Source organism: Oncorhynchus clarkii, chromosome 2 (assembly GCF_045791955.1).
Source record: "Oncorhynchus clarkii lewisi isolate Uvic-CL-2024 chromosome 2, UVic_Ocla_1.0, whole genome shotgun sequence".
Classification (NCBI taxonomy): Eukaryota; Metazoa; Chordata; class Actinopteri; order Salmoniformes; family Salmonidae; genus Oncorhynchus; species Oncorhynchus clarkii.
This window is the reverse complement of record NC_092148.1, coordinates 88,529,448-88,541,642: the sequence shown is the minus strand read 5'-3', so window position 1 is coordinate 88,541,642 and position 12,195 is coordinate 88,529,448. Positions and strand designations below refer to the sequence as shown.

The following is a 12,195-nucleotide window of genomic DNA, read 5'->3' as shown; positions in this document are numbered from 1 at the left end:
AGACAGTACTGTGCAGCCGTCTTCAACGACCTTGCCAAGGCTTTTCGACTCTGTCAATCACCATATTCTTATCGGCAGACTCAGTAGCCTCGGTTTTTCTGATAACTGCCTTGCCTGGTTCACCAACTACTTTGCAGACAGAGTTCAGTGTGTCAAATCGGTCCTCTGGCAGTCTCTATGGGGGTGCCACAGGGTTCAATTCTCGGGCCGACTCTTTTCTCTGTATATATCAATGATGTTGCTCTTGCTGCGGGCGATTCCCTGATCCACCTCTACGCAGACGACACCATTCTATATACTTCCGGCCCGTCCTTGGACACTGTGCTATCTAACCTCCAAACGAGCTTCAATGCCATACAACACTCCTTCCGTGGCCTCCAACTGCTCTTAAACGCTAGTAAAACCAAATGCATGCTTTTCAACCGTTCGCTGCCTGCACCCGCACGCCTGACTAGCATCACCACCCTGGATGGTTCCGACCTTGAATATGTGGACATCTATAAGTACCTAGGTGTCTGGCTAGACTGGCTCCAGGTCATCTACAAGTCCATGCTAGGTAAAGCTCCGCCTTATCTCAGTTCACTGGTCACGATGTCAACACCCACCTGTAACACGCGCTCCAGCAGGTGTATCTCACTGATCATCCCTAAAGCCAACACCTCATTTGGCCGCCTTTCGTTCCAATTCTCTGCTGCCTGTGACTGGAACTAATTGCAAAAATCGCTGAAGTTGGAGACTTTTATCTCCCTCACCAACTTCAAACATATGCTATCTGAGCAGCTAACCGATCGCTGCAGCTGTACATAGTCTATCGGTAAATAGCCCACCCATTTTTACCTACCTCATCCCCATACTGTTTTTATTTACTTTCTTTTCTGCTCTTTTGCACACCAATATCTCTACCTGTACATGACCATCTGATCATTTATCACTCCAGTGTTAATCTGCAAAATTGTAATTATTCGCCTACCTCCTCATGCCTTTTGCACACAATGTATATAGACTCTCCTTTTTTTCTACTGTGTTATTGACTTGTTAATTGTTTACTCCATGTGTAACTCTGTGTTGTCTGTTCACACTGCTATGCTTTATCTTGGCCAGGTCGCAGTTGCAAATGAGAACTTGTTCTCAACTAGCCTACCTGGTTAAATAAAGGTGAAATAAAAAATAAAAATAAAAAAACCTCTACTACATATATATCAACGAATTGGCGCAGGCACTAGAAAAGTCTGCAGCACCCGGCCTCACCATACTAGAATCCGAAGTTAAATGTCTACTGTTTGCTGATGATCTGGTGCTTCTGTCACCAACCAAGGAGGGCCTACAGCAGCACCTAGATCTTCTGCACAGATTCTGTCAGACCTGGGCACTGACAGTAAATCTCATTCAGACCAAAATAATGGTGTTCCAAAAAAGGTCCAGTCGCCAGGACCTCAAATACAAATTCCATCTAGACACTGTTGCCATAGAGCACACAAAAAACTATACATACCTTGGCCTAAACAGGTAACTTCCACAAAGCTGTGAACGATCTGAGAGACAAGGCGAGAAGGGCATTCTATGCCATCAAAAGGAACATAAATTTCAACATACCAATTAGGATCTGGCTAAAAATACTTGAATCAGTCATAGAGCCCATTGCCCTTTATGGTTGTGAGGTTTGGGGTCCGCTCACCAACCAAGACTTCACAAAATGGGACAAACACCAAATTGAGACTCTGCATTCAGAATTCTGCAAAAATATCCTCCATGTACAACGTAGGACACCAAATAATGGATGCAGAGCAGAATTAGGCCGATAACCACTAATTATCAAAATCCAGAAAAGAGCTGTTAAATTCTACAACCACTTAAAAGGAAGCGATTCCCAAACATTCCATAACAAAGCCATCACCTACAGAGAGATGAACCTGGAGAAGAGTCCCCTAAGCAAGCTGGTCCTGGGGCTCTGTTCACAAACACAAACACATCCCACAGAGCCCCAGGACAACAGCACAATTAGACCCAACCAAATCATGAGAAAACAAAAAGATAATTACTTGACGCATTGGAAATAATTAACAAAAAACGGAGCAAACTAGAATGTTATTTGGCCCTGAACAGGGAGTACACAGTTTCAGAATACCTGACAACTGTGACTGACCCAAACTTAAGGAAAGCTTTGACTATGTACACACTCAGTGAGCATAGCCTTGCTATTGAGAAAGGCCGCCGTAGGCAGACATGGCTCTCAAGAGAAGACAGGCTATGTGCTCACTGCCCACAAAATGAGGTGGAAACTGAGCTGCACTTCCTAACCTCCTGTCCAACGTATGACCATACTAGAGATACATATTTCCCTCAGATTACACAGATCCACAAAGAATTCGAAAACAAATCCAATTTTGATAAACTCCCATATCTACTGGGTGAAATTCCACAGTGTGCAATCACAGCAGCAAGATTTGTGACCTGTTGCCACAAGAAAAGGGCAACCAGTGAAGAACAAACACCATTGTAAATACAACCCATATTTATGCTTATTTATTTTCCCTTGTGTTCTTTAACCATTTGTACATTGTTACAACACTGTATATATATATATATATATATATATATATATATATATATATAAATATATATATATATATATATGTATAATATGACATTTGTAATGTCTTTATTGTTTTGAAACTTCTGTATGTGTAATGTTTACTGTTAATTTTTATTGTTTATTTCACTTTTGTATATTATCTACCTCACTTGCTCTGCCAATGTTAACACATGTTTCCCATGTCAATAAAGCCCCTTGAATTGAATTGAGAGAGAGAGAGAGAGAGAGAGAGAGAGAGAGAGAGAGACCCGAGAGAACGTTACAGAGTCGTATGGGGTGATGTCATTGCCACTGCGCTTATTATTCGAGTCACTCAAACCCCAGAGGAAAGAAAGATAGGGAAACAAAAGCCAAGCAGAGAAAGAGTTGGATTTAATAAGTCGCTGTGTTATTTAAATGGAGAATCCGTGTCTGCTCTTTTACAGGGAAACTGGGAAAGTAGGTCAGTGGGATAGAAATATTGCAGAATGGGCCTCATTATTTGAGGATGCATAAAAGTGTGTGTAGGGGTGTCACGCCCTGGTCTTATTTATCTTTGTTTTCTTTATTATTTTGGTTAGGTCAGGGTGTGACATGGGGGTTTTATGTGTTTTGTCTTGTCTAGGGGTTTGTATGTTTATGGGGCTGTTTCCTGTCTAGGTAAATTATATGTCTATGGTTGCCTAGATTGGTTCTCAATTAGAGGCACCTGTCTATCGTTGTCTCTGATTGGGAACCATATTTAGGCAGCCATATTCTTTGGGTATTTTGTGGATGATTGTTTCCTGTGTCAGTGTTTGTGCCACACGGGACTGTTTTGGGTTTTCACGTTTCTTGTTTTGTAGTTGTGTTCATGTTGAGTTTTCCTATTAAAACCATGGACACCTACCACGCTGCGTATTGGTCCGATCCTTGTTTCACCTCTTCAGAGGAAGAGGAGGAAATCTGCCGTGACAGAATCACCCACTTTAACAGGACCAAGCAGCGTGGTGACAGGCAGCGGCAGGATGAGCAGCGATGTCAGGATTATTGGACTTGGGAGCAGTATCTGGACTATATAACTTGGGAAGAGATAGACAGGTGGGTGGTCGACCTAGGGAGAGTGCCAGAGCCCACCTGGGATTCGCTGGAGCAGTGCGAGGAGGGTTACAGGAGAATGGAGTTGGAGAAACGAGCACGGCGGCGCGGTAGGAAGCCCGAGAGTCAGCCCCTAAAATTTCTTGGGGGGAGGCACACAGGGAGTATGGCGAAGCCAGGTAGGAGACCTGCGCCAACTTCCTGTGCTTACCGAAGAGCGTGAGAGACCGGGCAGGCACCGTGTTATGCTGTGGAGCGCACGGTGTCTCTAGTGCGGGTGCATAGCCCGGTGCGGTACATTTCAGCTCCTCGGATCGGCCGGGCTAGAGCGGTGCTCAAGAGCTCCAGTGCGCCTGCACGGTCCGGTCTATCCAGTGCCACCTACACGCACCAGCCCTCCGGTGGCAGCCCCCCGCACCAGGCTTGTCCAGAGCGTGTCCAGAGACCAGTACTCCCTGTTCCTCCTCCCCGCACTCGCCCTGAGGTGCGTGTCCTCGGTCCAGTACCGCCGGCACCACGCACCAGGCCTACAGTGCGCCTCGCCTGTCCAGCGCTGCTAGAGCCTTCCTCCTCTCCAGCGCCGCTAGAGTCTCCCGCCTGTCCAGAGCCGCTAGTGTCTCCCGCCTGTCCAAAGCCGCTAGAGTCTCCCGCCTGTCCAGAGCCGCTAGAGTCTCCCGCCTGTCCAGAGCTGCTAGAGCCGCCAGAGCCGCCAGTCTGCAAGGAGCCGCCAGAGCCACCAGTCTGTCAGGATCCGCCAGAGCCGCCAGTCTGCCAGGATCCGCCAGAGCCGCCAGTCTGCCAGGATCCGCCAGAGCCGCCACTCAGCCAGGATCCGCCAGAGCCGCCCGCCATTCAGCGGGGATCCGCCAGAGCCGCCAGTCCGCCAAGATCCGCCAGAGCCGCCAGTCTGCCAGGATCCGCCAGAGCCGCCAGTCTGCCAGGATCCGCCAGAGCCGCCATTCAGCCAGCATCCGACAGAGCCGCCAGTCAGCCAGGATCCGCCAGTCGTCAGCCAGTCCGGAGCTGCCCATCAGTCCGGAGCTGCCCCTTAGTCCCGAGCTGCCCCTCAGTCCGGAGTTGCCCCTCAGTCCAGTGGGGCTATTTAGTAGGGTTGCCAATCCTAGGTCGGCGGCGAGGGTCGCCGTTCCTAGGATGCCAAAAAAGCGGACTAAGACTATGGTGGAGTGGGGTCCACGTCCCGCGCCAGAGCCGCCACCGTGGACAGACACATTTCTCCAAATGTCACATAAAAGTAATAACACATCCGGAGTCATGGGATTACACCATTCACCATCCCCATACACATCCACCATCCACCACCTCCATAACACATCAACCTTCCACCACCCCCATACACATCAACCAACCGCCACCCCTTACACATCAACCATCCACCACCCCCATACACATCCACCATCCACCACCCCCATACACATCAACCATCCACCACCCCCATACACATCCACCACCCACCACCCCCATACACATCAACCATCCACCACCCCCATACACATCAACCATCCACCACCCCCATACACATCAACCATCCACCACCCCCATACACATCAACCAACCACCACCCCCATACACATCAACCATCCACCACCCCCATACACATCAACCAACCACCACCCCCATACACATCAACCATCCACAACCCCCATACACATCAACCAACCACCACCCCATACACATCAACCATCCACCACCCCCATACACATCAACCATCCACCACCCCCATACACATCGGCCTAGCAAAACCCAATTGCTTACTTGATGGTATTACTGCTCACTGTTGCCCCTAGTGGTCGGTTTTGACGACCTCAGGAAATGGACAGGCGTCTAATTTCAAAGTCAATCTTGAGCAATCTGGCTGTGTCTATGTGTGTGTGTGTGCCTTTCTATTCATCTGTTCTGCAGGGATGTGAAAAGCAGAGAGAACAAAGCAGAGATGTGGGAATACACGCTTTGATCAGAAATCAGCAGCTCCCAGTCACCATTCTCTAGCTCTACTTCCTTTAATTGTGGGGGAGTTAGGGTGTACCATTACATAAAAGCTGCCAAACATCTTAAATGAAGGACAGCAATGACACAGTAAAAGAAGAAAGAGAAAGTTCCAGAGAGAGAGTCCATGTCAAATTTCCAGCCTCCTGAGGGGGAAGAGGCGTTGTCGTGCCCTCTTCACGACTGTGTTGGTGTGCGTGGACCATGATAGATCCTCAGTGATGTGGACACAGAGGAACTTGAAGATCTCAACTTGCTCCACTTCGACCGCCCCATAGATGTGAATGGGGGCGTGCCCGGCCCTCAGTTTCTTGTAGTCCACGATCAGCTCCTTTGTCTTGCTGACGTTAAGGGAGAAGTTACTGTCCTGGAACCACACTGCCAGGTAACTGACCTCCTCCCTATAGACTGTCTCATCGTCATCGGGGATCAGGCCCACCACCGCCATGTCGTCAGCAAACTTAATGAGGGTGTTGGAGTCGTACGAGGCCATGCATTCGTGAGTGAACAGGGAGTACAGGAGAGGACTAAGCATACACCGCTGAGGGGTCCCCATGATGAGGGTCAGCGTGGTTGGATGTGTAGTTGGGGGCGGCCCGTCAGGAAGTCCAGGATCTAGTTGCAGAGGGAGGTGTTTAGGCCCAAGGTCCTGAGCTTAGTAATGAGCTTGGAGAGCACTATGGTGTTGAATGCTGAGCTATAGTCAAAGACCACCATTCTCACATAGGTGATCCTCTTGTCCAGATGGGAAAGGGCAGTGTGAAGTGCAATAAAGATCGCATCATCTGTGGATCTGTTGGGGCGGTATGCGAATTAGAGTGGGTCCAGGGTGTCTGGGATGATGGTGTTGATTTTAGACATGACCAGCCTTTAAAAAAAAAAAAAATGTATGGCTACATACAGGTTACCTTGGCGTTCTAGGACACAGGGACTATGGTGGTCTGCTTGAAACATGTACAGTAGGTATTACAGACTGAGTCAGGGAGGTTGAAAATGTAAATGAAGACACTTGCAAGCTGGTCAGCGCATGCTCTGAGTACGCATCCTGGTGTCTGGCCCTGTGACCTTGTGAATGTTAACCTGTTGGTCAAATTGCCCTTACAAATTGCCCTTACAAAGCCTGGAGGCTTTGTTTTGGGTTATTGTCCTGTTGAAAAACATATGACAGTCCCACTAAGCGCAAACCAGATGGAATGGCGTATCGCTGCAGAATGCTGTGGTAGCCATGCTGGTACAAGTATGCCATGAATTCTAACTAAGTCACAGACAGTGTTACCAGCAAAGCCTACTCCTCCATGCTTCACGGTGGGAATACCACATATGCGGAGATCATCCGTTCATCTACTCTGCGTCTCACAAAGACACAGCGGTTTGATCCAAACATCTCAAATTTGGACTCATCAAACCAAAGGACTGATTTCCTCCGGTCTTATGTCCATTGCTCATGTTTCTTGTCCCAAGCAAGTCTCTTCTTCTTAATGGTGTCCTTTAGTAGTGGTTTCTTTGCAGCAATTCAACCATGATGGCCTGATTCATGTAGTCTCCTTTGAACAGTTGATGTTGAGACGTGTCTGTTACTTGAACTCTGTGAAGCATTTATTTGGGGTGAAATCTGAGGCTGGCAACTCTAATGAACTTATCCTCTGCAGAAGAGGTAACTCTGGGTCTTCCTTTCCTGTGGAGGTCCTCATGAGGGCCAGTGTCATCACAGTGCTTGATGGTTTTTGCGATTGCACTTGAAGAAACCTTCAAAGTTCTTGAAATGTTACGTATTGACTGACCTTCATGTCTTAAAGTAATGATGGACTGTCGTTTCTCTTTGCTTGCTTGAGCTGTTCTTGCCATAATATGGACTTGGTCTTTTACCAAATAGGGTTATCTTCTGTATACCACCCCTACATTGTCACAACACAACTGATAAGCTCAAACTAATTTAGAAGGAAAGAAATTCCACAAATGAACTTTTTAAGAAGGAACACGTGGTAATTGAAATGTATTCCAGGTCGCTACCTAATGAAGCTGTTTGAGAGAGGAGAGAGGGAGAGGAGGAGCAGAGGAGAGAGGGAGAGGAGGAGCGGAGGAGAGAGGGAGAGGAGGAGCGGAGGAGAGAGGGAGAGGAGGAGAGAGGGAGAGGAGGAGCGGAGGAGAGAGGGAGAGGAGGAGCGGAGGAGAGAGGGAGAGGAGGAGCGGAGGAGAGGAGGGGAGGAGGAGAGAGGGAGAGGAGGAGCGGAGGAGAGAGGGAGAGGAGGAGCGGAGGAGAGAGGGAGAGGAGGAGCGGAGGAGAGGAGGGGAGGAGGAAGGAAAATATTATGTCGTGACTCGTATAGGAATTACGTCACCGGTTGGAAAATAATGAAGGAGCAGACGAGGAGGAGAGGGGAGGAGGAGAGGAGAAAGTAGAGGAGCATTGTGTGGGTAGAGTGAACACTGGAAGCGGGTACCACTGTGTGTGGGTGATAAACAGAGCGTGGGACTACTGAGAGAGAGACAGAGAGAGAGAGAGATAGAGAGGGGGCAGAGAGAGGGAAGAGAAGGAGAGAGAGATAGAGAGGGAGAGAGAAAGAGACAGAGAGAGAGAGAGAGAGAGAGAGAGAGAGAGAGAGAGAGAGATGGAGGTGGCAGAGGGAGGGAATAGGAGGAGGAGAGAGAGAGAGAGAGAGAGAGAGAGAGAGAGAGAGAGAGAGAGAGAGAGAGAGAGAGAGAGAGAGAGAGATGATTGATTAATGGTGGGCTAGTGTGTGTGGGAGTAAGAGGTGGTGGGTGAGGATGGTGGGGTACACACAAATCATGACTTTGTATGTGCTCCTGTATGTGTGTGTGAGTGTGTATGGGTGTTTGAGTGTGTGCTTGTGTGTGTGAGTGTGTGCTTGCTTGTGTGCATACCTCACTGGTGTGTCTTGAGGTTATATTCTACATACTAAGTGCTGTATTCAGAATAGCCCACAGGTAGAACTAGACAAACGAAAAACCGAAATGGAAAGTCACTAAAACAGTACCATTACCACTGCACTCCACTTGAGCTCTCTCTCTCTCTCTCTCTCTCTCTCTCTCTCTCTCTCTCTCTCTCTCTCTCTCTCTCTCTCTCTCTCTCGCTCTCTCTCTTTCTCTCTCTCTCTCTCTCTCTCTTTCTCACTCTCTCTCTCTCTCTCTTTCTTTCTCTCGCTTTCTCTCTCTCTTTCTCTCTCTCTCTCTCTCTTTCTCACTCTCTCTCTCTCTCTTTCTTTCTCTCGCTTTCTCTCTCTCTTTCTCTCTCTCTTTCTCTCTCTTTCTTTCTCTCTCTCTCAGTTGTTAATCAAGGCTCAGAGGCCCTCCAACACTAAAACCAAAAGATCACTATCAGGGCGCTTTAAAAAGCAAGCTTTTTTCATACTATATTGGCTAAAATAATGTCAGAGAAGTGTCAGCCCTGAGCCTGAGAGGAGTGGCCTGACATGAGAGAAGTGTCAGGCCTGAGGCTGAGAGGAGTGGCCTGACATGAGAGAAGTGTCAGGCCTGAGGCTGAGAGAAGTAGCCTGACAGGAGAGAAGTGTCAGGCCTGAGGCTGAGAGAAGTAGCCTGACCGTCAGTCTGGTTTAGCCAGGCAAGAAGAGCAGTCCCAGGAGCTGAGGTAACAGAAGAACCACTGACCTGCGTCAAGATCCCTCTGTTTGAGATAGAGTTCCCCTTAGCATTACTAATTAAATGTGAAGATGCATTTACACTCTAGTTAACATTCGACTTGACTTGATATTCCTTTTAGCTAGTGAAGCAAAGAGACAAAGAGTGCATCTCTGTCAAACCCTGTTCTGGGTTCTGAGTCTGGATCCAAAGTAGAGGATCAAACCCTGTTCTGTGTTCTGAGTCTACATCCAAAGTAGTGGGTCAAACCCAGTTCTGCGTTCTGAGTCTGGATCCAAAGTAGAGGATCAAACCCTGTTCTGTGTTCTGAGTCTACATCCAAAGTAGTGGGTCAAACCCAGTTCTGCGTTCTGAGTCTACATCCAAAGTAGTGGGTCAAACCCAGTTCTGGGTTCTGAGTCTGGATCCAAAGTAGTGGGTCAAACCCAGTTCTGCGTTCTGAGTCTGGATCCAAAGTAGAGGATCAAACCCTGTTCTGTGTTCTGAGTCTACATCCAAAGTAGTGGGTCAAACCCAGTTCTGCGTTCTGAGTCTACATCCAAAGTAGAGGATCAAACCGGTGGTGTGAGGAGAATGATATAAGTATGACTTAACCCACATTAAACTCTGCAGGCCCCAGTTCAGTCAAGCGACAACAACAACAAGACATGGGAGAACAGGAATCACCACTCTGGCAAACCTAACAGGGGTCAGAAGGAGCCAACGGAACAACATCCAACTGACAACAACAAGACTTGAAACAGGAAGCTCCAATCTCAGCGGTGGCCAGAAGGAGCTTGAGCTGTCTGCTTCGAACCTCTGTATCTGATCATTTCCTGTGCGTGTGTGTGTGTGTGTGTGTGTGTGTGTGTGTGTGTGTGTGTGTGTGTGTGTGTGTGTGTGTGTGTGTGTGTGTGTGTGTGTGCGTGCGTGCGTGTGTGTGTGAGAGTGTGTGCGTGTGTGTGTGTGTGTGTGTGTGTGTGTGTGTGTGTGTGTGTGTCTGTGTGTGTGTGTGTGTGTGTGTGTGTGTGTGTGTGTGTGTGCGCGCGTGCGCGTGTGTGTGTGTGTGTGTGTGTGTGAGTGCGTGCGTGCGTGCGTGCGTGCGTGTGTGTGTGTGTGTGTGTGTGTGTTCTCCCTGTGGTGTAGAGACACAGACCTCCAGTGAGACAGTGTCTTCACTGGCCCGTCTAACACACTGGGACTGCTCTGTACGACATGGAGAACAACAAAAGCATTCTCGGCATTCTTCTCATGATGAATAATTCATTAAGCAATAAGGCCCGAGGAGGTGTGGTATATGGCCAATATACCACGGCTAAGGACTGTTCTTATGCATTACCCAACTCGGAGTGCCTAGAACAGCCCTTAGACGTTGTATATTGGCAATATATCACAAACCCCTGAGGTGACTTATTGCTATTATAAACTGGTTACCAATGTAATTAGAGCAGTAAAAATAAATCTTTTGTCAAACCCGTGGTATACGGTCTTATGTACCACGGCTGTCAGCCAATCAGCATTCAGTGCTCGAACCACCCAGTTTATAGTAAATACTATATCACTGTTATCCTGCTGCTCTTCTCCGTTTCATGTGACAGTTGAAGAGAGTCGTTGTACATTTATAAACCATGTATATTTTAGTCGTTAAGCAGACGCTCTCATGCAGAGTGACTCAAGTCAGTAACACGCATGAAACTTCAGGCTGGTACCAGCAGTCTGACACGGCCTCTTGAGGTAAAAATAAGTTTCAAAATAGAATGGGTTTTCATTGTGTGGTTTCATTATTTCTCATAACAGTCCACATACGCTTGACAGATCCTACAGCTTCTGATAAATGATACAACTGAAAAACACATGACTATTTAAAGTAGCCTAACATCACATCGAATCAAATGAATCACATCGAATCAAATGAATTATATCGAATCACGTCAAATCAAATGAATCACTTCAAATCAAATGAATCACATCGAATCAAATTAATTATATGGAATCACATCAAATCAAATGAATCACTTCAAATCAAATGAATCACATCGAATCAAATGAATCACATCGAATCAAATGAATTATATCGAATCACGTCAAATCAAATGAATCACTTCAAATCAAATTAATCACATCAAATCAAATGAATCGCATCAAATCAAATGACTCACATCAAATCCCAGTCATTGTCCGTTCACTTGTAAATACTGACAATATACACTTCTGTAACATGCTATACTACTACCCATCCATTAAAACGTGATGCTGTCACAACACATTGCATCAAATCACAGTCATCGTTAATAATTGACCATTCACTTCTACTAATGGCCATGCTATCCCCAGTTTAAAACCCTGGCCAGTTTAAAACCCTGGCCATGCTATCCCCAGTTTAAAACCCTGGCCATGTTATCCCCAGTTTAAAACCCTGGCCATGTTATCCCCAGTTTATAGCCCTGGCCATGCTATCCCCAGTTTAAAACCCTGGCCATGCTATCCTCAGTTTAAAACCCTGGCCATGTTATCCCCAGTTTAAAACCCTGGCCAAGTTATCCCCAGTTTAAAACCCTGGCCATGCTATCCCCAGTTTAAAACCCTGGCCAGTTTAAAACCCTGGCCATATTATCCCCAGTTTAAAACCCTGGCCATGCTATCCCCAGTTTAAAACCCTGGCCATGTTATCCCCAGTTTAAAACCCTGGCCATGCTATCCCCAGTTTAAAACCCTGGCCATGCTATCCCCAGTTTAAAACCCTGGCCATGTTATCCCCAGTTTAAAACCCTGGCCATGCTATCCCCAGTTCTAAACCCTGGCCAGTTTAAAACCCTGGCCATGTTATCCCCAGTTTAAAACCCTGGCCATGTTATCCCCTATATTCCCATTCCTTCATACCTGATGCTGTGATTTCTCCATTAAATCTCCTGTAATCCCATAGCACACAGTAACTGCCACTCTGT

At 47.3% G+C, this 12,195-nt stretch overlaps 1 protein-coding gene across 1 annotated transcript in view; it reads right to left on the bottom strand.

The window, feature by feature from the left end:
* Nucleotides 1–12,195, bottom strand: part of LOC139375999 (coiled-coil domain-containing protein 136-like) — a 45,087-nt gene that overhangs the window by 32,873 nt on the left and 19 nt on the right. The window contains exon 1 of the mRNA XM_071118021.1: nucleotides 12,131–12,195. This exon is cut by the window's right edge and continues 19 nt beyond it. The gene's annotated coding sequence lies outside the window, so the exon portion shown is untranslated. The remainder of the gene's footprint in view (nucleotides 1–12,130) is intronic.